The sequence below is a fragment of the Cryptomeria japonica genome, chromosome 9, assembly GCF_030272615.1.
Source record: "Cryptomeria japonica chromosome 9, Sugi_1.0, whole genome shotgun sequence".
Lineage (NCBI taxonomy): Eukaryota > Viridiplantae > Streptophyta > Pinopsida > Cupressales > Cupressaceae > Cryptomeria > Cryptomeria japonica.
Window position 1 is genome coordinate 680,868,975 of NC_081413.1, and position 26,797 is coordinate 680,895,771.

The following is a 26,797-nucleotide window of genomic DNA, read 5'->3' on the forward strand; positions in this document are numbered from 1 at the left end:
ATATGAGGATGTTATGGATTATGTATGAGGGTAATTGGATCTGTACCATGTTCATTCCTCTTTAAATTATCCTAGTTATTTGTGGCAAATTTGAATTTATTTTAAATAGATGCAAAAGAAGGAATTTTCCTCCCAATGCATAGATGATCATTAATGACCATAACCTTCTTGGAGCCAATTATACATGGAGGATTTACTACTATATCAAATATCATCAAGTTCAATCATAGAATGACAATGTAATCCAAGGACCATAGGATTTTGTATGTCTTAGACATCCTAGGCATCCTAGATGCTAAGGAATTAGGATGACTTTTGTAAGCAAAAACTTACAAAAAAGAACCCTAACATCCATCAATAGTCTTGGGGATGTCAAGACATGCCTTGTGGACTATCATATTTCACAAAACATAAAAAATTAAGTGGTTCGCTCAATAAAAAGTAAACCTCAAATATAGGTCCACTTTGTTCCTAGTCTAAAGTCCCCGTGGGTCCAACCTAGGGCCTATTGGTTGGACTCAAGTTCGTCCAAGTTTTCTCTACAATGGACTCAAGAAACCTGGGTGCATTTTGCAGTTCCGATGATGAAATTGAACCCAACAACTTCTTGTAATTGTTTACTTTCTTTCTTCGTTGATATCCTAGGTTGACTACTCTACCTAAAAACATGAATCCTTACCCCTAACACTGACCTCTAATGTCCTTGAAACACAAAAACAAACTCTTTTACCTTATTTTGAAAACAAAAGACAAACTAAATACACTTGCTAAATTTTCACTTTTGCTTCTCATTGCAGGAATACAGTGTAATGTCCCTGATATAATTAAATAGTCAATTTAAATAATTTATTGTACAGCCCCGTACTTCATAATATATTTCGGGCCCCTTTTATTAATTAGTTAGTTATAAACTTTTTTGGTGTCGGCCCGTTTGTAACCCTTCAGGAAACTTCCTGGAGCTCATATATATGGCCGAGTTAGTCTTTGTTATAGGTATGTGAATTTTGGTATTTTCAATTGTTTGTGCGAATTCCAGTTGGAGTTCAACTTGTCTGTCATTTCGGAGGTGAGAGATCCTCCCTACTTGGCATCCGTAGGTTCGGGGGGAGTCCTCACCCTAGTCTGCTTCTGTTCCGAGTCTGTGTAATCTGCTGTGCGATCATTATCAATATAATTTCCTGTGCATGTGTGAATATTCATTATCTACACCTAAGTCTCTTATGCTTGTGATAATAATAATTCATTCCACTACGCTATACAAACTGACTAAGTATCTAAAGGGCTCGAGAGCGAAACTTGGCGAGCATACACCCACCGTACGACCCACTACCGTACACCTCCATCCAACACCCACCGTACCCCCATCCAACTCCAACTGCACCTCTGCACCTTCACCGTACGGTCACACCGTATTGCCATCCCTCCTCTCACCACCGTACATCCTCTGCACCGTACGGTCTCCCTCACTCCACCGTACGACATTCACACCGTACTGCCACCCCTCACACCACTGTACAGTCTTCACTCCACCGTACGTCATTTTGCACCGTATGACCCTCTCCTCATCCCACTGTATGACCACACCTCTCACCACCGTACGACATATTTACCGTACGGCCTTTTTCCTTGCCTCACCAGCCACACCATACAATCAGGGAACATTACATACAGGGGAAGATTGATCTTTAAGGGTTTCAAAATGATTGGATTCTATCCCTAAATATGTGCAATAGTGCATTAGCTAAAATCATCGAACTCTTCAACTCTATATCAAGTTTAACTTGTCATTTTCAATACGTTCTTTCCAAAGTTTGATTGTGAAAGGTTTTTCTCTCTCAAGGTTAAAGAAAATAGATTTTTGAAGTAAGATTTTCGAAGGATAGAGTAAATTTTCTGAGTAAAGAAGAAATTTACCAAGTTCCGGAAGTGAAGAAAGATTTTTCGTCAAGAAATTCAGTTAAAGTATAATTTCGAAGGTTTAAATTATGAGTTTGACTGATTTCTTTCATCCTTCTTCTGTCTTAATCATGTATTCTCACAAAATTTACTAAGTTTGAGGCCAAATTCTTCCATTTTCAGTCTGATTTTTCACAAAAATTTAGCTTTTTGATAGGCTGAAAGTGAAATTTTCAAGCAAGAGGTCCAAAATCAGAGTTAGAATCTTAAATTTTCTTGAAAAGTAATGTCAAATTTTCCATGTTTATCGCAGGTTGATGTAATGTCCCCTTCTCATTAGTCCTCAGATTTTCACGGGATTGGCCTATCATCCGACCCTCGTAGGCCAAAAGGATCGATTAGGGGGTCAAGTTGCAGTGACTTGAGGCTTCACATTTCATGTTTCATGAGTTTAAAGGTGCAATAAGGAGATTACACGTATTACGAGGCATGTGCATTTTGATTTTTAATATAATATTATTTTATAAAGTGCAATTAATTTAATGTGTAATAATTAATAATAGTGTGTACCTACCCTTATGAGGAGATCTTCTAGAAGAAATGATATGATTGGATGAGAAAGAAATAAAAGGAGGAAGGTAACTCATTGTTGTTCATCAATGGTTGAGTGCCATTTCTTGTGTTGTCTTGTGGAACCGGAAGACTGTCTGCAGAGAATCATTTGGGAATGGAAACTCTCGGTGATTGGCATAACTGAGGAAGTGAAAGACCTTCCGAGGGATTGCGATTGAGAGGGAGACATTTTCAGTCTTCCTATTTGTGCATATCGTGGTTTTGCTGTTGGTCATGGTAGATTCATTGAAGATTTTCAGATTGGTCGATTTTTGACACTCATAGCTTATCGAATTGTTTGAGGGGAAGCCGATTTCCTTAGAAGGGATTATTGGAGGAACATTGCTTGATAGCTGAACTCAACCAAATCTGAAGCAAGTCGTGTTGCTGATACCTATCCCCTCGATTTTGTTCATTCCACAACAAGGAAGCTCCGAACTGTTGGCTTGATGATGATGTTATTGATGTAATAGGTTGATTGATGACTTGTATTGTGTTGTCATTGATGGCAACCATGTTTTGTTAGTTATCTAGGTCATTTAGTCCAATCGGTAAAGCCTAACCGGTAGTGGAAGCAATTAAATAGTGAACCGGTAAACAGTGACAGAGCTATGTTCAAGCTACCGGTACAGAAGATCGGTGAAGAGTTAAGTGTTGCAGTTTGGTATGCATGTTTATGACATTGGCATGAGTCTATACCCGGAACCACATCAGCAGATTCGATGGAATGAGTGAGTTATGATGTTCTGAGAAGTCAGTCATGAAGAACACAAAACCAGTAGAGTGGAATTACTTAGATCAGTAAACTGGTAGACATAATGTTATGTTTTTGTGTTGTGTTATGTTTTGCCGACATAAGGAAAGCGTGATGAGCAAGATTGACTAGATTCAATGAACCTAGGAAATTGTTCCAAGGGTTCTTAGCCGACGTAGCAGAGTTGTTTATAAAAAGGTGTATATTGTGTGATGATGTATCAAATATGAGATCTATAGTGAGAATTTGATTGTGTGGTGAAAGGTGAAGCATTGTATTGATGTTTAGTCGGTGTTAGAAGCAGAACTGAAGCGGATCTAATCAGGCATAAAGGTGCTATATGCAGATCAGTCACTTTTTGTTCCCTAATAGTTGCAGAAAGATAAAATCCTCTAACAAGGTCACTCCTAACAGGGTGTGGTAGGATCCTCACAGATCCGAAGGTTTAAATCCTCTAACCAAGTGACACATTAGCTTGTGTTTTGAAATCCCATAGTTGGGTAGCTCCTAACAAGGCTAGGTCCGAACAGGTCTTATTGTAATAGCTTCTAACAGGCTAAGACACTCTTAACCGGGTGTGCTCCTAACAGAGAAGTTGTATGACCTTAATTGGCCAAATCTCTATTCTGCAGATAGTTGATCTTGTTGGTACTAATTCCCAGCGTGGTTTTTCCCATTTGGGTTTCCACATGAAAAACATTGTGTTATGTGGTGCATGTTTTATTGGGTGTTAGCTTATGTGGTTATTTTCCTTGTATGCTTGTTAAGTTTCAAGTTGATTAAAGTGGTGATCAGATTTATACTGTTTTTGCTTGCACTGATTCACCCCCACTCTCAGTGCCTTATAAGTTTATCAATACAAACAACATATTAGAAGCTAGCGATTGGGTTGTAGGAGAAAGGCGATTCACTTGGTGATAATTTGAAGGTGATTTGTGAAAGGTTCGGCCTATAATTAATTCCTGATCAGAACCGAACCTGACTGTGATAACCCATCGATTTGGCCTAAAGCTCTTGCATTTGACTTCCAAAAAGGCGATCCATCCCTGCACCTTAGATGATCATTTTGGTGGATTATTTGAGGTGATTTCAGCTACCATACCTTGTGGTCTCAGTCCACACACTGCAGCAGCAGGGACGGCCTTAAGGAAGGTTCGGTTTGGCACACTCAAGGGGCTTGGATTGTGGATATTGATTTCTTCTTCAAGGCTACATTACCAGGTTCACTTACCAATAAGCTTCCTTGTAATTTCTAGTATATATGCTTGAGTGTAGTTGCAGTCCTCAGAAGTCTGAATTTTGTACATTGTTGACAATCCATGAAATACTACTCTAGCTGCTTATAAGGCTGTCAATGTAATGTTTGTTTATCCATCATATGAAATAAAGGAGGGGTTTGGGGTTACATCTCAATATACTATTTTTTCTGAGGACGTAAGACAATTGTTTGTCAAAATGACAGTTTGTTGTTAACTTTGTTTTTGAGTCTTGTTTGACTTATAAGTGAGTTGCATATACTTCTCTTGTTAATTTTCAGTCAAAGGGATTAATTAGGAGTCATTTGTCCTTAAGATATTCATGTGTATTGGTCAACATTGCAATCTAAAAATATCGTCACCATAACACAAAAACCCTTTGAACTGCATAACACACCATTTGGATAGCAAATATCTCTTGTTTCAATCTTCAATAGGACAGGGGATATTTCAGTGGTATAAGAGGCAAGATCCTGCCATCCTATGATTGATGAGTGAGAGAGAAATAAGGTACTACAACAGGAACAACGAAGGTAGTAGTACAACATTCGTACCCGAAGTAGACACCTTTTCAGAAGCATTAAGGGAGAAAGAAAAAGATAAGATGGCGGAAGAAGATGAAGATGCAATGATGGAGTGAAAATTTGACACCATGATTGACATGATGTCGAAATTACTAGGTAAAATGAACCAAATGCATCAATAGCCTAAGCAAAATCAAACAAATAACTCAGGAGAAGACAGTGGAAGTGGTAGCTGAAATGAAGTGGATGGAAGAGACAGGTCAAGAGATAGGACTATCAATCAGCGTGACGCATATACTAGAGGGTCAGTCACAAGACCAATCTTTCCTACCTTCACTCCACACGAAGAACAACCACAGGGTGCTACCACTGTACCTTATGTAGATGAAGCCTATCAAGCATACCAGGAGTACACTACCTTGCCTCCCGACCTGAGAGAAATGTGCTCTTTTGATCAATTCATGAATCAAAGGAACAGGAGAAACGAAGGAAGGAATGATTACCACACTCCACGAACTGACTACCAACACACCCTTGGGAAGATCACTATGCCATACTTCGATGGTGGTGACAAAAGTACAACAAGAGCCTGGGTGCAGAAATTAGAGAATTATTTGTCACTAAGACCAATGCCTGAGGAGGATGCTATAACGTTCGCCACATTGCATTTGGAAGGTGCTTCTTATTAGTCATGCTAGGCCATAATCACATCACCACCTATGTGGAGTTCACTGACAGATTAATAGAGAGATTTGATCATAAGGATCCCGAGATGTACTTCCAGGAATTGGCTCAGCTCAAACAGTTGGGTATTTTGGACACATACATTGGTGAATTTCAGAGGCTTGCTGAGATGGTGCCTAGCATATCGGAAAGGAGGCTGGTCATACTTTTCATGGAGGGACTATTGGAGCCATTAAGAGGATGGGTTAAGGCATTCGACCCACCTACTTTGTTGGAAGCCATGAAGAAAGAACGCAGTATGGAGCTTGTTGCACCCCGAAGTAAGTTCCCATCTAAATTTTCTTCCAACAAGGATAAAATCCCTCATAAGAAGAATGATAAACCAGATTTTAAGAACAAGTTTCCTATGGGCAAAAATCAAGAGAGTTTAAATGATTTAAGAAGGAAGAAACATTGTTTTTGGTGTAAAGCACCCAAGGCCAAGGCTAAACAAATGGAATCGATTTATGAGCATGAGGACCATTCTGATTTTTCAGACCAACAAACTAATCATGAAGATTTAGAATCTGAAAAGGCCTCAGAAATATCAGAAGCAAAGTCTGAAGGGAAGAAGACTACCATGTGCATCACTTCCTTGCATCGGGAAGGTTCTTTCCGAATGAGGGGAGTCATAGCAGGGCAGCGAGTTATCACTCTCTTTGATACAGGAGCAACACACAATTTCATTGATGAGAAGTTGGTGGCTAGACGTGGAATCTAGACACAAGAGTTTGAGGGGCTACGTGTGAGAGTTGCAAATGGTTTTGCTCTCACTTGCAATAAAATGATCACCGATCTCCCTATGCATTTGAGTGACTATGAGTTCAAAGCTGATTTTTATGTAGTCAATATGGGAGACATGGATGTGGTTCTGTAATGTCCCCAATTTTAGCCGCTAGGCTAATAGATGATATAAGGAGGAATTAATTAAATTAATTTCTTATAAAGTCATTAAAATAAATTAATTATTAAAAGTGACTTTATATTTAATTAATTTAATTAAAAAGTAACTTAAGCATAAAAATTAAAAATAATTAAAAGTCGCTTAAATAATATTAAATAATAAAGTGTACCTACTCTTCTAGAAGGAACCTCGTGAAGGGTGATGAAAAAGGATAAATAGAAGAGGATGTTAGAGGATCAAGGAGATTGGAGATTGTTTGGATATAATGAAATGACTGATGCGTGGCATTGGTTGAGTCTCTAAGGACGCAAACCTTCAACAGATTGAATAGAAGGGCTAGACGAAACCCTAGTTCTTCATTTGGAGTAGGTTTTGGATAGAATCTACATTGGTGCCTAATTTGTGAAGTCTTCTCTTGAAGACAAATTTGCTTAGAGAGTGAGGATTACTTTCAACTTCTCATATTGAGTGTAAAGAGGATTTACATCAGATCGTGGTTGTGCTTCAGATTTTCAAACTTTGAAAGATCACTTTATTGATGCATACTCTGGGCAAACAAGATAGCTATATCCCTTTGGCACCTTGGCGACATTCATTGGTGATTTGTGGAGGCAGACCGAAGACATAAGGGCCTATCATCAACTCAAGTTGCAAACCTGGGATTCCACGATTTGGCTCATATCTTGCCATACATGCAACGATTTTGATTGGTATTGGTTCCAATATTCATAGGAGATTGAGGTGATAATTTTGGGACCATTAGTTGGGTGGTTGGGTGTCCATTTATTTACTCTGGAAGAGTCGAGCTGTGACAGGTCCGTGGCCCTTGTAACCCATCGATTTTCATTATTTGATGCCTAAGATTGCTCAGAATCATATTGTGAGAAAGGCGCTGTCCTTTAGTTGGGAATCCGATCATTTGGAAGGAGTATTCGAGTACCTGTATGTAGATTTCATTGTGTTCTCAGACCTGTGGTATGCAACAGTAAGGGCGGACTATGAAGGGGGTTCGATTTGGCCTTTGGAGAGTATTTTGACATCACTTCTTACTTATTCCTATAAGGCGATTTGGCCAGGTTCTCTCTTCAAACTTTCATTGTAAATTTTCAGTATGGATGTATAAGTTTAGTTGCAGATTTGGAGTCCTCAGAAGTCTGAAATGACAGTCCATGTATTCATTTATCAGCTGCCTATATCTTGTCATTAGGCTGTCATATGAAATATAATTTGATTTATTATATGAATAAGAATATAGTTTGGGGGTTGCATTATATTCAATTGTCTTTTCTGAGGATACATACCAACTGTTTGACAAAATGCCAACTAGCTGGTAGATGTCTGATTTGGGTGATAGAATGTCATACTATGGTTATATATGCTTGCTCGGCTGTCATACGTCATTAATAAATCATTTGTAGTTGTTCTTTCATGTCAAATGTATATTTGTTGAGTCCTTTATAAATCTGAAAACTACTGAAACAAAAACAGTTAACAGCATTACACTCAGTGTATCAACAAATATCTCCTTGTTTTCAGTCATATTGATATTGTTACAAGGGATATCACAGTGGTATCAGAGCGGTTTCCTGCCATCCTGTTGGGGAGGTACAGAGGGAAGATGGATTTCCACAAATCCACTATTGATTTGATAAGGAACTTGCAAGCTTTGATGAATGTTTCGGAAACAAAACAGGGATTTCTAAGAAGGTTTGGAAAATCGAAAAGGGAGGAGGTTTCTCAACCTACAAGTGATAATGGGAAAGCATTCAAACAAGAGCATACTATGAGCAGAAATTAAATGAGAAGACAACGTCTATGCTTCATTTGCAAAGGCTTTTGGGAGCCTAAACATCAATGCACGGATAATGAGGTTAAGGAGACTTATACGCATGCTGATTTACATTGCAGCCATGTGTCAGAAAGTATAACACATGATACACTTAGTTTTCCCTTGAAGGAAGCTCTTGTACCAGCACTTGGTAATGGACGGTTAGCAGAGGATGAAGTCTTGGTTGAGTCTATTGATGACACAATAGATAATGCAAAAAATGTTGCGGAAGAAGCTTTGAATGATGGCATGCAAGGTATGAGTGACAAACATGAAGATTGCATGGAGAACATGAACCACATCAGTTCTGATTTTTATGAAAGCAGTAAGGTCCCTTTGCATCAGCATGAGATTATAATTTCTACACATGAGATTGATGATCCTATAGAGTTGTCAAGTGAAGATACTCAAGAATTGGGTATTAAAGGAGAGCTTGGAGTAATGGATCCAAAACATAAGCATTCTGAAATTTTATATCAGACTTGGGAAGATATGGAAATTGACCCTCTTCTTAGTGGAGCAACCACTAGTGAAGGAGACACTTTGCAATGGCATGATATCATCACCGACCTGTTTGAAGACAACAACAATATGTTCCATACTTCTCATGAAATTGCAGGCATTACACATGGAAGAATTTGTGAAGATGAATCTACAAGTAAGGAGGCTGAAGCTTGCATTGAAGAAGTGTTTGGAAAGGGTGCATGCGGTACTCAATGGATAAGTTTTAGGCACTTTGGAGCAGCTGATATGGAGCAGTCCCAAAGGCTGATTGATGGATGGTTAGAAAGGGCAAAGCAAGCCAAGATGTTGGCTCAACAAACAAAGCTCCATCTTCAACACATTTACGATAGGCAAGGAAATTTTGAAGGTGATGATGAATTTTGTGATGACACTTATAATGGATCAGCTACTCAAGAGTTGTATCCCTCTTTGGATTCATATGAGAGAGCAGCTATCTATTTGCTGATTGGTGATTTGATCTTCCTTGGTTATGCATGGGTTAGTGGCTGTCATGATTTGTTTTCCAAAGCATTTTCAGGTTTGGCATGGACTACATCAACTGTTCATTGGCACAAGAGTGTGTGCGGACATACCTATTTGAAAGGCACTAAGTATGAGATGGATCTCTTTGATTTAAAATGGTATGTTGACTTCTATGACGTCATTCATGTTGCTAATCTGAATCATCTAAGCGATGTTGAGTGGCTGTTTGTGTTGTTTCATTGGCATGTGGGAGTTCATTTCCACATTTCATTGATGGTCAACCTTCATGGATGGGTGATTCATAGTGATTTGCGGAGTCATCTCATCTTCATCATATATGGTAGGATTCATGGATTGGTTTGGAATCCAGGTATTGTCAGGGCTGAGGCTTGCACTCCTGTGATACATGATGAGGTGTTCGAAAAAATTCATGCAGGTTTCATAGCAGATAATTCACAGGTGTACATAGTGAGGAGTCTTCATAGTTACACATTTGATCCTCATGTTAATGATTTGTTGCAGACACATATTTTGTGGGTACATGAGAAGAATGATGGCTTCTCTCCGGTTAAGTTTAAGAGCAAGAGGGATCCACTACATAATTTGATTGATCCTTATGAGATTCATCCTATTGCAGCATATGATTTGATTATGTGGATTCGGTTGATGATGTAGGACATGTGTAGTGATCACAGGGACATTACTCCGTATTTCATTTGGGATCCAGGAGGTGATATTCTTCAAAATGTTGAGATTGTGCAGTGGAGATTGCTTGGGGTCAAGCAATTTCAGGAGGGGAGGATTTGTAATGTCCCCAATTTTAGCCGCTAGGCTAATAGGTGATATAAGGAGGAATTAATTAAATTAATTTCTTATTAAGTAATTAAAATAAATTAATAATAAAAGTGACTTTATATTTAATTAATTTAATTAAAAAGTGACTTAAGTATTAAAATTAAAAATAATTAAAAGTCACTTAAATAATATTAAATAATAAAGTGTACCTACTCTCTTCTAGAAGGAACCTCGTGAAGGGTGATGAAAAAGGATAAATAGAAGAGGATGTTAGAGGATCAAGGAGATTGGAGATTGTTTGGATATGATGAAATGATTGATGCGTGGCATTGGTTGAATCTCTGAGGACGCAAACCTTCAACAGATTGGATAGAAGAGCTAGACGAAACCCTAGTTCTTCATTTGGAGTAGGTTCATGACGGAATCTACATTGGTGCCTAATTTGTGAAGTCTTCTCTTGAAGACAAATTTGCTTAGAGAGTGAGGAGTACTTTTAGCTTCTCATATTGAGCGTAAAGAGGATTTACATCAGATCGTGGTTGTGCTTCAAATTTCTAGACTTTGAAAGATCACTTTATTGATGCATACTCTGGGCAAACAAGATAGTTATATCCCTTTGGCACCTTGGCGACATTCATTGGTGATTTGTGGAGGCAGACCGAAGACATAAGGGCCTATCATCAACTCAAGTTGCAGACCTGGGATTCCACGATTTGGCTCATATCTTGCCATACATGCAACGATTCCGATTGGTATTGGTTCCAATATTCATAGGAGACCGAGGCGATAATCTTGGGACCATTAGTTGGGTAGTTGGGTGTCCATTTATTTACTCTGGAAGAGTCAAGCTGTGACAGGTCCGTGGCCCTTGTAACCCATCGATTTTCATTATTTGATGCCTAAGATTGCTCAGAATCATATTGTGAGAAAGGCGCTGTCCTTTAGTTGGGAATCCGATCATTTGGAAGGAGTATTTGGGTACCTGTATGCAGATTTCATTGTGTTCTCAGACCTGTGGTATGCAACAGTAAGGGCAGACTATGAAGGGGGTTTGATTTGGCCTTTGGAGAGTATTTTGACATCACTTCTTACTTATTCCTATAAGGCAATTTGGCCAGGTTCTCTCTTCAAACTTTCATTGTAAATTTTCAGTATGGATGTATAAGTTTAGTTGCCGATTTGGAGTCCTCAAAAGTCTGAAATGACAGTCCATGTATTCATTTATCAGCTGCCTATATCTTGTCATTAGGCTGTCATATGAAATATAATTTGATTTATTATATGAATAAGAATATACTTTGGGGGTTGCATTATATTCAATTCTCTTTACTGAGGAGTGAGGATACATACCAATTGTTTGACAAAATGCCAACTAGCTGGTAGATGTCTGATTTGGGTGATAGAACGTCATACTATGGTTATATATGCTTGCTCGACTGTCATACGTCATTAAGGAATCATTTGTAGTTGTTCTTTCATGTCAAATGTATATTTGTTGAGTCCTTTATAAATCTGAAAACTACTGAGACAGCAACAGTTAACAGCATTACACCCAGTGTATCAACAAATATCTCCTTGTTTTCAGTCATATTGTTACAAGGGATATCACAGGTTCTTGGAATGACTTGAATACATGCCATTGAGGAATGACTTGGATACATGCCATTGAGGCCATTACAAATACAAACCTACGAATGATCTCTTTTAGGAGAATGGAGAGATTAATTTGCCATGATCAGCATGAGTGGGCAGCAATGTGTAGAATAATGCCTATGCAGACGGAGCAGCAAAAGATAGAATATCCACTTGACATTCAGAGTTTCTTGACTAAACACCCCAAGGTGTTTAGTGCTATTCCACCAGGATGGCCTCCTGATAGGGGCATTGAGCATATCATAGAACTAGAAGAGGGTGCTACGTTTAGCAGCTTGCCCTGAAGGTGTTGTGTTTTTGAAAGTGATTGACACCATGAACCATAAGAAAACTTTAGAGTATATTTTTCAGATATAAGAGGAAGCCATTCTTGAAGTAGGGGTAGAAAATGTGGTTTAGGTGGTCACTGATAGTGCAGCAAATTGTGTGGGAGCTGGGAGGCTGATTGTAGAGAAATATCCACAAATATATTGGAGCCCATTTGCAGCCCATTGTCTAGATTTTTTGCTTCATGACTTGGCCAAATTCCCATGGATACATGAAGCAATTCATCGAGGAAGAGCAGTTGCAAATTTTATTAGAAATCATTGTCTCACATTGAGCTTGTACATGCAACATGCAACTAGGGAGTTGTTGAGGCCTTGTGACACAAGGTTTGCTTCATTTTATATCACTTTGAAAAGAGTAGTTGAGGAGAAAGAAGCTTTGAGATCAGTGATTTGTTCCAATAAGTGGAAAAGTTCAATGCTTTCTAAAAGTGCTAAGGGAAAGAACATAGAGCAAATCATTTTAAACACTAGCTTTTGGGAAAGTGGAGAAAAGGTTTTGAATATATTTGGGCCAATTGTTGATGTTCTTCACATGGTGGATGGTGACACTCCTTGCCTTGGCATGCTTTATGAATGCATGGACCGTCGTAAGGAATCTATTCAGAGAGCACTCAAAAATGTAGAAGCAGAGTACATGGAGATATGGGAGATAGTTGATGCCAGATGGAAAATGATGCACACACCTTTACATGTAGAAGCTTGCTATTTGGAGCCTAAGTTATTTCATATTGATAGACAAGGTGATTCTGAAATTATGTCAGTGCTTTATGAAGCCATTAGCAAGTCTGAACGAGATCGAACAATTGCAACTCTAATCAGAGACCAGTGCTCCAAATACAAGAGAGGAGAAGGGTTGTTTGGAATAGAAGCAGCCCGAGAAGATATGTTACGAGCTGAGGTTTCTGCCTATAGATGGTGGATGAGCTATGGAGCACATAATAATGAACTACCGTGCTTTGCCATTCGAATTTTGAGTCAGAGAGCAAGTTCATCAGCTTGTGAGAGGAATTGGAGTTGCTTTGACCACATCCATTCCAAAAAGAGGAATAAGTTGCTGTTCGGAAAGTTGGGAGATCTTGTCTACATTCGCAGCAATCTAAAATTGTTCATGAACAGATTAGCAAATGATTCCACATCTTCTTCACAATAAAAAATTTCGGAAGACATAGCAACTGAAGTTGAAGATGAGCCTGACTTTTTGGATGATGAATTGGGTAGTGATACTGATGATGATGCTACATCAGCTCAGCCATATGCTCTTGATGACTTGGAACTTTTTTGAAGTTCTATAATCTTGTCTTTTGATTGTACCTTTTTGACTAAAAGACTTCTTCAAACTCTTGATGACTTGTAGCCTTTTTGAAGTTCTAAAGTCTCGACTTTTGATTGTATCTTTCTGACAAAAAACATATCAGCAATCGTGATTATTGTGATTTCAAATGTTTCTTATGGTATCTGAAAGTTGCATCTTAGCTCATTGTATCTGAATGTTGCATCTTAAACTATTTGATAATTTATTGCAAATATTACTTATATTATTTTAAAAAATAAAAAATTATGTAAGGCGAATTTAATGCCGAATTTTTTTTTCGAATTTTTTGCTCTTGCCGAACTTCATCCGAATTTCATGGTTACCGAATTCGAACACAAATTTGAACGCGGTGACTTAGAAGGAGACCATTAGATATGTTTATTTAGGGATTGAGGATAAATACCATCCCATATGGTAGATCATTGATCAACAATGGCACCTTTAGTTTCACAAGCGTTTACATAAAGCTGCCTACATCCTCAATTTGGCATTCCAATTTTGCTCTACACAATTTTAAAGAGAATGGCACCTGATTCATTAATTGGAGAAAAGATAATCGGTGAGACAGAGATCTTCAGGCTTGCACAAGGAGACCTATTTGCATGAGACATATGCAAGGCAATGTATCAACCAACCCTAATTTAAAAAAAAAATTGCCAATGAGACCACAACACTAACCAAGCATGTAAACATGCAAATAGAGGTATTTCTGTTGTCAGAGATTTTGATGGAATTTGCAATATGGTTTATTTCTGTCAGACAATCTAACCCAAAAGTACCATCGAACAAATATGGTTCAATTTTGTTGTTATAAGTCTGATATGATTTACAATGTCTCTTTTCATCTGTTACAAACTTACAAGTTTGTTGTGAATGTGAATTCAAGGAAATGAGGCCACACTTCACCAAAATAAACATTCAACTGAAAACTACATAAAAATACCTTGAAACAAAGAAATCGGTTTGGTTGTAGGTCTGTTGTAGTAGATTCCAAAGGATGGAAGCTTGTCAATCTACCCGAAAACATCATTTCACCAACATAAGATGACTCCCACTATAGAAAATGGCATCTCTAATGCCCCCTTCACATTAGTCCTCAGTATTTCATGGGATTGGCCTATCATCCGACCCTCATAGGCCAAGAGGATTGATTAGGGGGTCGACTTGCACTAGCTTATGGCTTCACATTTAATGATTCATGGGTTTAAAGGTGAAATAAGGAGATTACACGTATTACAAGGCATGTGCACTTTGATTTTAATATAATATTATTTTATAAAGTGCAATTATTTTAATGTGTAATAAATAATAATAAAGTGTACCTACCCTTATGAGGAGATCTTCTAGAAGAAATGATATGATTGGGTAAGGAAGAAATAAATAGAGGAAGGTAACTCATTGTTGATCATCAATTGTTGAGTGAGTATCTCTTCTTGTGTGTTGACTTGTGGAGCCGAAAGGTTGTCTGCAGAGAATCATTTGGGAACGGAAACTCCCGATGATTGGTATAACTGAGGAAGTGAAAGATCTTCTGAGGGGTTGCGATTGAGAGGGAGACATTTTCAGTCTTCCTATTTGTGCATATCATGGTTTTGCTGTGTGCCATGGTGCATACATTGAAGATTTTCAGATTGGCCGATTAGACACTCATAGCTTATCGAATTGCTTAAGGAGGGGAAGCCGAGTTCATTTGGAGAGGATTATTGAAGGAATATTGCTTGTTGACTGATCATAACCAAGTCTGAAGTATATCAAGCTGCTGATGCCTATACCCTCGATTTTGCTCATTCCACTCCAAGGAAGCTCCAAACATCATATTGGAAGATGGCGATTTGGTTAGAGGAGAAGGGTGATTCATTTGGTGGCAATTTGGAGGTGATTTGATAAGGGATCGGCCTCTAATTAATTTCAAATCAGAAATCGAACCTGACTCTCATTACCCTATGTTTTGTCTCCTAGCTCGAGCATTTGACTTCCAAACTTCACATTAAGGAGGGCGATCTATCCCAGCAATTAAGGCGATCATTTTGGTGGAGTCTTGAGGAGATTTCAGCTGTCATTTATGGTGTTCTCAACCCACACATTATAGCAGTAGGGGCGGCTTAGATGAGGTTCGATTTGGCATAATGAAGAGTCAAAGACATCAATCATTGTATGCTCCTTCAAGGCATCTTGGCCAAGGGGCGGCTTAGATGAGGTTCGATTTGGCATAGTGAAGAGTAAAAGACATCAATCATTGTATGCTCCTTCAAGGTGTCTTGGCCAGGTTCTTTATAAAATTGCTTTCATTGAATTTTCAATATGTGTACTTGAATATGACTGCAGTCCCTATGTCCTCAGAAGTCTAAAAATTGATAGTCCATGTAATCATTTATTAGCTGCCTATATCATGTTCATTAGGCTGTCATTGTAATGTAATTTGATTTTGTTATCAATGAAGCCTGCACCCTTGCTAAAGCTGTGAACTTCAACTGCCTATTGAAACATGGGAACACTTCAAGGTTGTGGGTAACCTAAAACTGAAGTGAACCTCCAGAGTAAGCTGATTCTTTTCAAAATCTTCACCTAAACTAACAATTCTTCAAAGAAAAGAGTGAGGGGGAGGACATATAAAACTAAAATCTAACCCTAAGGCGATACACCAAAAAGAATACCTGAAAACCTGGACAAACTGATTAACACACGAAATAACCAGTAAAAAAAGAAACCTTGCACAACTCAGAAAATTCATAACCTCTGCATCAACACTTCATAAGAAGGCTGTAAAAAAAAAAAATCTCAACAGGAGAAAAGATGTTTACTCACAAACCGAGGTTACTCTTACAACTGGCACAACCTATGACCTGCAACTAATTAGAAAAAAACTCCTACATAAAGGTGCTAACAACAACACAATCACAAGGATAAAAGACATCACTTGAAACTGCATTAACACCAACCACACAAAAACAAGAAATCTGAGGAGGCAAATATTGTATTACTATCAAAAAGGTGTTACAGTACTATCAAACTCTCTAAAACTGAATTACAAACTCCTTCCTTTTTGCACAGAGAACTCAGAAAATTAGAGTCTGCGAGAGGCAAAAGGTAAAGAACTCGTGAAAAAAAATGAAGTCCTGCAGTATATATGCTTTCCAAAAAGCAGATAATGAATAATATAATCCACCTCCTCTTGGGCGAGCAGAAACATAAAGCCCACTTTTGAAGACCTAAAACAGGTCTGAAAGGGAACACACTTGAGCAAAAGTCAAGCCAGCCCATGCCTTGCCATAAAAGCTCCTAAATGCATCATAAATGATCCTAAAATATCTCCTGACAGACCTGCAAACCTTCATTAATGCAAAAAATATCTCCTTTTTGACCTTATCAAAAATAAAATATACATCTCATAAAGTGATTTTTTGAAAATTAATGTTTAATTGAATATTTGTTTTATTTCATGTTCATGTTTAAAGGCAAAAATGGTAATAAATGAAATAATAATAAAACAATTTAATAAATTAACTTATATCACTTTAACAAAATATTTTATTATTTCATTTATTATTATTTTGATTTTTAAATATAAAGATGAAATAAAGTAAATATTTAATTAAAAAATAAATTTTAAAAATACTTTATTTAATATATATTATATTTTTGATTAATTTGACTTATGCTCTAATGTCCTCATGAAAGAAAAATTTATTAAGTGATTCATAAATATCATTTAATAAATATTTACGTTGAAATTTTTTTTTATTAAGTGATATTTATGAATCACTTAATAAATTTTTCACAAAGGGAAAATCTATTATGCCTTAAGGCAAAAATGCAAATTCCTTAGGCTTTCACGTGGCATTTGAAAAAGGAATAAAAACAAACCAAAGGCAAAAATGCCTTAGGCAACGATGAGGATATAGGGAAAAGAAAACCCTAAAGTCTTCATCTCATTCATTCGATATTTTCTATTCTTCTTTGTCGCTGGAAAACTCTGCCGTGAAGTAGCCGCCATGAGGGTTTGGGTGAGAATGAAGGGCATTTCTGGAAAAAATGTAGAAAATGCAAGACAAAATTTTGATTAGGCGGTTGCACAGGTACCGCCATGAGAGCCTTCTTCATTTTTTTTTGCCGATTCTGGGCAAACTGGGGCTGTCCTGGTTTGATTTTCTGAACATTCTTTGTCTGATAGTGAAAACTGGGCATGATTTCATTGGTTTCTCTTGCTGTTGGGCATGATTTTTTGAGAAACGCTTGGCTGCCATGGATGATTTTCTGCAAAAATTTTGGAAAACAAAAAGAAAACTCCAGGTGCATATTTTTTTGATTCTGAAAGTCAATTTTCTGAGCATTCCACTTGACTTTTTATTAAAAAAAATGTGAAAATGCTTCTGCTCTCAGTCCCGCTTTTCTTCTTTTGAACCTGTGCTTCTTTGGCGGTCATTAATGGATTTTTTGAAAAATAAACTCGATTTTCCTCCATTTCGCCATTATTTGCTATTAACTGCACGCGATTTGCTCCATTTTATGTCAAACTTGCACATTAATGGCTTGGATTGCTTAAACTCAGCTTTATAACAGTCTTTGTTTGTCATTGTATTTGCTGGATATGACTATCTGTAAATTGATGACAACAATAGCTCCCTCATGAAAGTTGTTGAATGCATTACCTATCATCTGTGTCCTCTATAGATCTCATTTCATTCCCAGGTCATAAAATAATATCACAACTAGAACTGCAATTGATAGAAATTAGTTGTGATCACTTCTCTTCCAGGCTTCCAGCACACCACTTATCACAGTGACTGTTGTTATACATTGTGATTGGATCCGCACTTATTCCTTGACTGCAAATTTTTATACACTTGTCTTTGTGATGAATACATCTCTCTTTTAAATGCTTATTGATGAAAAGCTCAATCTCTGTCAAACCTATGCCAGTCAAACAGATTGCCATCTTTAAGCAGTAGGGCTGCACTAAAGCTGCTCATATTTCTCTGTTGATTCTATGTGGCAAGGCTCTTTGTGTCCTGTATATTCGAATGCTGCTCATATTCGCATGGATACATCTTTCACTTTTATCTTAGAATATATGATCATATGTTTGTTCTTTGATGCCTCCCTATTGCTTCAGGACTGCACCTATTGACTGCATTCTTCATGCAACTGTGGCTGACTTATGATTGGGGACTGATATAGGAAAGTTGCCATTCTGTTGTTTGGCAACCATTAATGCCTTACATCCTTTCATGACCCTTAAAAAGGTATTAACTGTCCTTTGGAAGAGGGTTGTCCCCTTGGCAACAAAGCTTCAAAACTTTATTCACTACTGTTCTGAGTTACCTTTTGACAAAGATCTTGTTTGTTGCTACTGGCTTTGACCTCTAGAAATGTAGCTTTCTGGAACACTGTAATGGCATCTCTCTGATATTGGCACATTAAATAATAAGCTCTCTTTCCTCATGATAATCATGCAATCATCTTTGTCATAATAATTTTCCCTAATATCACAACATGCTGGGCTCAACCCTTGTGGGAGCCCATTTTAACCCACATGCTGAAAATGAACATAATCAAACTTGTAGCTGCACATGAGGTAAACATGTTAGAAATAAAATGCATTTGATTTTCCTCGGATTTGATATTTGCTTTTTTTGAGATCTTCCATGATGTTGACTACATGCACCTGATGTATGTAGGGACTATATATACATGCATGCGTTAGTATACATGTTAGGAATGTAATCAGCCATTGCTTAGAACAAAATATTCTAACGCATTGCATATTTAACTCTTTTGCAGATACTAGAAGGAAGGCAGATGCAGACAAGGACGAAGCAACAAGACAAAGGCAACATCAAGGCTACTCCAATCGTACCAGTCATTCAGGCAATGACTGGTTCCACTCTCAACATGCTCTCTTTTCTTTTATACTCATGTATACACGCCTATGTATTTCTTTCTTGCACTAGTGTGTATAGCTAGTCTCACGGCTCTTTGTGTGAGACGCATGTGTTTGAAAATCAATAAAAATACATCTTTTTTTAGATGAGATGTCTCTCTCTTTTGCTGTTATGAACTAGAAGTATTGAAATGTAATCTTTAGTTCATTCTTTCTTAGTGCAGTTGGAATGCAATATAGCAGAAGTAATATGTACTTGTTCCATTTTGTAAAAACAAGCATAACTTAACCTATTTTTCAGCTAGAAGCGAAAAATAGGTAACAGGTTCATCATATGAAATGAAATAAGCAGAAGGGAGTTTGGGTTTGCATAACATCATACTATCTTTCTGAGGACGTATGACAAGTGTTTGATAAAATGTCCATTTGCTGTTATCACTTGATTTGATGTTTAATTTGGAATATAATCATATGAGTCAGTTGTTTTGATCATTATCAATCTTGAGGATCATTTAGGATCATTTAGAAGTTGCTTGTCTTGAGATATTTATGTGTATTGGTCTTCATTGCAAATCTGAGAACACTACCAGCATAACATGAAAACTACAAGCTGCATAACACACAATTTTGACAGCAAATATCCCTTGATTTCTATCTTCAAAAGGACAAGGGATATTTCAGTGGTATCAGAGCTAAGATCCTGCCATCCTATGATTGATGAGTGAGAGAGAAAAAAGGTACTACAACAGGGAATAACGAAGGCAGCAATACAACATCCCACATGTACTCGAAGTTGATACTTTCTCAGAAGCATTATGGGAGAGGGAAAAAGAAAAGATGGCAGAAGAAGATAAAGATGCAAAGATGGAGCAAAAATTTGACACCATGATTGACATGATGTCTCAGTTGCTAGGCAAAATGAACCAAATACATCAGCAACCTGAGCAAAATCGAACAAATAACTCACAGGAAGACAGTGGAAGTGGTAGCCGCAATGGAGTTGATGGAAGGGACAAGTATACCAATCAGCGTGATGCATATACTAGACGGTCAGTTACAAGACCACTCTTTCCCACCTTCACTCCACGTGAAGAACAATCACAAGGTGCTACTCCCGCACCCTACGCAGATGAAGCCAGACAAGCTTATTTGGAGTACACTACCTTGCCTCCTGACTTGAGTGAAATGTGGACTTTTGATCAATTCATGAACCAAAGGAATAGGAGAAATGGAGGAAGGAATGATTACCACACTCCATGAATTGACTACCAACACACTCTCAGGAAGATTACCATGCCATATTTTGATGGTAGTGACAAAAGTACAGCAAGAGCCCGGGTGCAAAAATTAGATAATTATTTGTCACTAAGACCAATGCCTGAGGAAGATGCTATCAAATTCGCCACACTACATTTGGAGGGTGTTGCTCATGAATGGTGGTATCATGGGTTAGTCACGTTGGGTCACAATCACATCACCACCACCTATGCAGAGTTCACTGACAGACTGATAGAGAGATTTGATCGCAAGGATCCCGAGATGTACTTCCGAGAACTGGCTCAGCTAAAACAGATGGGTAGATTGGAGACATACATTGGTGAATTTCAGAGGCATGCTGAGATGGTGCCTAGCATATCAAAAAGGAGGCTGGTCATAGTTTTCACGGAGGGACTATTGGAGCCATTGAGAGGATGGGTTAAGGCATTCGACCCACCTACTTTGTTGGAGGCTATGAAGAAAGCTCCCAGTATGGAGCTTGCTGCACCTCGTAGTAAGTTTCCATCAAAATTTTCTTCCAACAAGGATAGCAAGTTTCCTCATAAGAAAAATGAGAAATCAGACTTTAAGAACAAGTTTCCCATAGCCAAAAATCAAGAAAGTTTAAATGACTTACGAGGAAAGAAACTTTGTTTTTGGTGTAAAGCACCCTATACACCTGATCATGAGTGTCCCATGAGACCCAAGGCGAAGGCAAAACAAATGGAATGGGTTTATGAGCATGAGAACAATTCTGATTTTTCAGACCAGCAGGCTGATCATGAAGATATAGAATCCGAAAAGGCCTCAGAAATATCAGAAACAAAGTCAGAAGGGAAGAGGACTACCATGTGCATCACTTCCTTGCATCGGTAAGGTTCTTTTCGCATGAGGGGAGTCATAGCAAGGTAGCGAGTCATCACTCTCTTTGATACAGGAGAAACACATAACTTCATTGATGAGAAGTTGGTGGCTAGACGTGGAATCCAGACATAGGAATTTGAGGGGGTACGTGTGAGAGTTGCAGATGGATTTGCTCTCACTTGCAATAAAATGATCACCGATCTCCCTATGCGTTTGAGTGACTATGAATTCAAAGCTGATTTTTATGTAGTCAATATGGGAGATATGGATGTGGTTCTGGGAATGACTTGGATACATGCGATTGAGGAACTCACACTCAATGTCAAGCAGATGGAGCCGTGATTCGAGGAGAATGGGAGAAAGCATGTGCTTAAGGCCATCACAGACACTAACCTGCAAATGATCTCTTTTAGGAGGATGGAGAGATTAATTCGCCATGATCAGCATGAGTGGGCAGCAACATGTAGAATAATGCCTACACAGACAGAGCAGCAAAAAGTTGAATATCCACCTGATATTCAGCGCTTGTTGACTAAACACCCCAAGGTGTTTAGTGCTATTCCACCAGGTCGGCCCCCTGATAGGGATATTGAGCACATCATTGAGCTAGACAAGGGTGCCAAACCTGTCATGATCACACCATATAGGCATCCGAAAAAGATGAAAGATGAAATTGAGAAGACCATCAAGGAGTTGCTAGACATGGGCCATATTCATCCAAGTAAGTCTCCTTTTGCTTCGTCAATGGTGTTGGTAAAAACACCTCTCCAAAATGCTTCTAAAGGACCACCCATAACTTCCAACACTGCTGCTACCTTCTTAATAATGGTTCATGGCCTGTATGCTGTGATATGACCAAAATCGTGGGTAGGATCAGACATTACAATTCGGCCCTCAAATCAGAAATTCTCTACAATGTTCTCAAATGATCTTCAACAAAATCGGTCTCTTTTCCAATAAAAATAGATGGTTTTAAGGCTCCTCAAGGATAAGTCTGAAAAAAAACACATGAACCCAACCACCATGACCGTGTAATATCTCGATATGCTCAATAGGGAAGATTGAGTATCTTCCACTCTCACCTGCAACCCCTCGGAAGGTCTTTCACTCCCTCAATTATGCAATCTATGGGAGTTTTCGTTCCCAAAGACCCAAGTCTACAGACACCTCTCGGTTCTACAAAACCCAATCAATCAACTATTCCAAATATCCCCTATCCTTTTGAAGATAGAAATCAAGGGATATTTGCTGTCAAAATTGTGTGTTATGCAGTTTGCAGTTTTTGTGTTATGTTGATAGTGTTCTTGTTGGTTGAAAATTTTGTACACCTGGGGAATGTGCAGAATTGTAAGAACCCTTACTAACTTTGCCCTTAAATCATTGATTTCTACCCTTGGGAATTTTGTCAAACACTTGTCTTGCAAAGTCTGTACTTGCTGTTATGAGTTTTCTATTTGTATTGTTTGGGTCTTGTACACTGCAATTAATGTTTTGAATGCCTCTAACCATGAAAGATTGACTAACAATGTCATAGAAATGATATGCCAATTGATTTTGATGCATATAAGTAACTAAAAATAACAACTACAGCTGCTTGACAAATCATCAAACACTTGGCATGCAAACTAGAAATTATGTGGCAGCAGCATAATGAAGTTTTTATTAGTTATTCTCACACCAAATAGTTACAAAGGTATAACATGTAATTTCCAAAACTTATGACAGCAAAATTAGAGAACCTGATATGTAAAATGCTTGCTGCAAATGATGGTCTCCACTCTTCAATGGACTGCCAATTAAACACGTTCCTGCTATAGCTACGAATAATTTGCCAATTAAATGCCTGATTTCTTAGTACTGTAGCACGTCGCTATTCACGCCACTGTAGCGTTTCACTATTCACGGATTACTGTAGCGTCTACTGTAGCGCGGGTACTGTAGCAGCAATTGTATCTTGAAATGATTGCTTCAATTCTGATTTTTAATGGCTACCAAATGAAACTGTAGGTCTGCAATTAATATATATTCGAAAATCTGCATACCCTAGATGTCTTCCCTTCTTTTTAAAGCCCAAATAGAACTCCAGAATGAAGCTCTCCTGAAATGCCAAATTCAGTGGATATTTCACCACCTCAAATGGTTGCAACACTGAAGAATTGTCGATCTCCAATGGCTGACTGAATCAGAAACCCTTGGCTTCTTCTCCCAAGTTCATAACAAACAAATATCAATTCTCTGGATGGATCCTATAAAATGAGCTCTTAAGTCCCTTTTTATTCTTTCTTATGAGAGCTCGAACACTTTCTTGGCCAATGTGGGATTAAAGACATATTCACACATTATAATATTAAAGTGACTTTATTATTATAAAGTTACTTTATAACTTTATAATAACATTAAAATATTTAAATAAATCACTTAAGTCACTTTTAATTAGATTAATTAAATATAAAGTCACCTTTTTTTATTTTATTTTAATTAATGACTTAATAAGAAATTAATTTAATCAATTTCTCCTTATTTCTCCACTTAGCCTTCGGAGAATATAAAGGCTAAGAACTCCACTGAGATGCTAAAAAGGTGGGGACATTACAAGAATTGTGATTTCAACCACAGTGTGTGAATATGATAATCTCCTAATTTAGGTAAGGCTCCCCCTATCTACAAACTAAACTAATCTAATATGGATGGGACAACAATCTTTCTTATTCTTTCAAGAAAAACTAAACTCTTTTCTCTTCACAGAAAAGTAATAGAAATTGGAAATAAATAAAAGCAAATATAAAAATGAGACTTTTTTTTGGGGACATAAAGGGAAGCCAAAGTTTCCATGAAGGCACAAATACCTCCGTCACTTCCCCGAGACAGAAAAACAGAAAGAAATCTCAAAGTCTTCAACTATCTATTCTCCTATCAACCTTTTTAGATGATTTTTTGCTAACTAAGCACAATATGTAGCAGCTCAAAGTCTAACTACATGATGCACTTCACCTTACAGGCACAAGTCTTAAAAATAGAAGCAGCACAAAGTCTACAAGCTATCTTCTCACTTTATCTTTCCACACTAGTTTCAGATATGATGAGCAGCTCAAAGTCTGCAAAACCAAATCTGAAAACCAAACATGTAACTCTAAATACAATTAGCAGCTCAAAGTCTACAAGATTGAATTTAAATCCCTCTTTCACAATAGAACAAAACTCACAATCAACTCTAGAAAATGTCGTCACATAACAACTTGAATTGACACAAAGTCTCAACACAACTTGCCTCTTTTATTGAAAGCAATTTGATTTACATCTAAGCTCAAAGTCTTAGAGTGCACATACAAACTGACAGAATTTTGTTGCATTGCCAAAAGATAAAAATTACAATAGACCCCCTCAAGTATTTATAGGAGAGGAGTCATGAGAAAAAGGTGGGAGCATACCAACTAACTTGAGAAATCTCTCAACCACCAAGACTTATTCAATAACTAACTATGACTTATTTTAACTACAGTCCTAATTGAACACAACTTGTAGTTGCTTTACATGTAATTAAAAAAGTGCAAGTAATGAGTTAACTTGCAATTACAAAGTTATTTTTTTACATGTAACTTGTCAAAACAAAATTACAAATGCATAACTAAAACTATTTCATGTGTCTAAAGACACGACTCTAACTACATCATCCTTTGTTTGTGATGATCTTCATGTCGCTTCAGGATGCTAGAACTTGAAGTATTCTGGATTGGTAAAGACATCTTGAACCGGAACATGAACTTGCATCCTTAAAGATCTTTGTGTCCTTGGCCAACGAACTTCAACCTTATCTTCTTGCTTGGGGTAAAAATGGATTTTTAGGAGGGAAAGGGTCGCCTTCCTCTTTTCATGTCATGACCATCTTTGTCTTGAAAGCATTCTATGCTTTCAACGATGAATTGTTGTTGTATCTCTTCTTTGTATCATCCTCCGATCTTGAAATCTGCTTGCAAAATAAGGCCCATGCCTTAATCAATTGATTTGGTAGGTCGTGTGTGCAAACCGAACTGACAAGGGAAGGGATAAACTGATACAAAAATGGGCTCACAAGTGAATTTCGGGTTCTGGAAGTTGCATTACATGTGTGGGAAAAATAAGAGCATTAACTTGAAATTGTGGAGAACAAACATGCAACTTCATGTGTAACGGGTAAACATAAGTTTGCACTTGTAATTGGACCTTTAAAACTCATTTTCAAGTGTTTTTTGAGTGCATTTTGGACCAATTTCAGGTTCTGGATGGCTAACTGCAAGTAGACTTTAAATGGGAAAAATGAATGAAGATGTGAAATGAGTGGATGAAATGGTGGAAATAGGGATCTTGATATGTGGGAAATGATGGGAATGAAGCTTGTGAAAATGGAAAGATTTTGGGAAGATCATCTTTATGAAAATGGGAAGAACTTTCAACATATAATCCGGTTTAAAAAACCCGATTTTAAAAGAATGGGTATTTTTCAACTTAAAAACTTGGAATTTCAACAAAAGATGGTTAAAATATTACAACCATAAGGGAAGATCAATTATTTTTATCCTACTTGCAATTGGGATTTAAAATCCCAAATACAAGTGGTGCAGGGCACCTAACACTCCAAATATGAAATTTTTGTTTTCTTGTAAGTTTGTGAGTTATCTTAGTGATGTAATAATGGACCAACCATTTAGGACTCAATAGAGCCATGGTTGAGGTGTCCTAGTTTTGGCTTGAGTCAATTGTGTTCAGGATGCTGACAACCTGAGAAGTGAAATGATTAGGTAGTTCACAGGTAAAGTACTCCAGATGAATGTATTCAAGTATTAGGAGTCAATTTTGTTGTGTTTAGGTCTTCTAGGGTGTTTGAGGACCTTCAGGAGTCTAAAAATGCATTAGAATGCAAAGTTGCATCTTGAAGCCAAAAGATGTAAAAAGTTGCTGAGCAAAATTTTGCAATTTCTTGCAAAAGTTGCATTTTTTGTTATAGGCGTTAAAAGTTGGTTGAACCGACTGGAACTTGATCATAAAAAGCCAAAATTCACTTCATTGTACGGGTTGGAGGATTGGAAATGCAAGAGCAAGTTTTTGGATTGTGAAGCAAACTTGTTTCCACCGGTTTTTGATAGTTTTATTCTTGTTTTCATTGCTTGTACAGTCGAGTACAGACTAGATGGTGTAAATTCATTGCAATTCTAAGTGTTCATTGTATTTGTCTTCTTTAAGGTTGA

General features: G+C 37.6%; 1 protein-coding gene across 5 annotated transcripts in view; it reads right to left on the reverse strand.

Moving 5' to 3' along the window:
* LOC131073985 (uncharacterized) overlaps positions 1 to 26,797 on the reverse strand; it is a 224,768-nt gene that overhangs the window by 156,900 nt on the left and 41,071 nt on the right. The gene's annotated exons all lie outside the window — the stretch shown is intronic.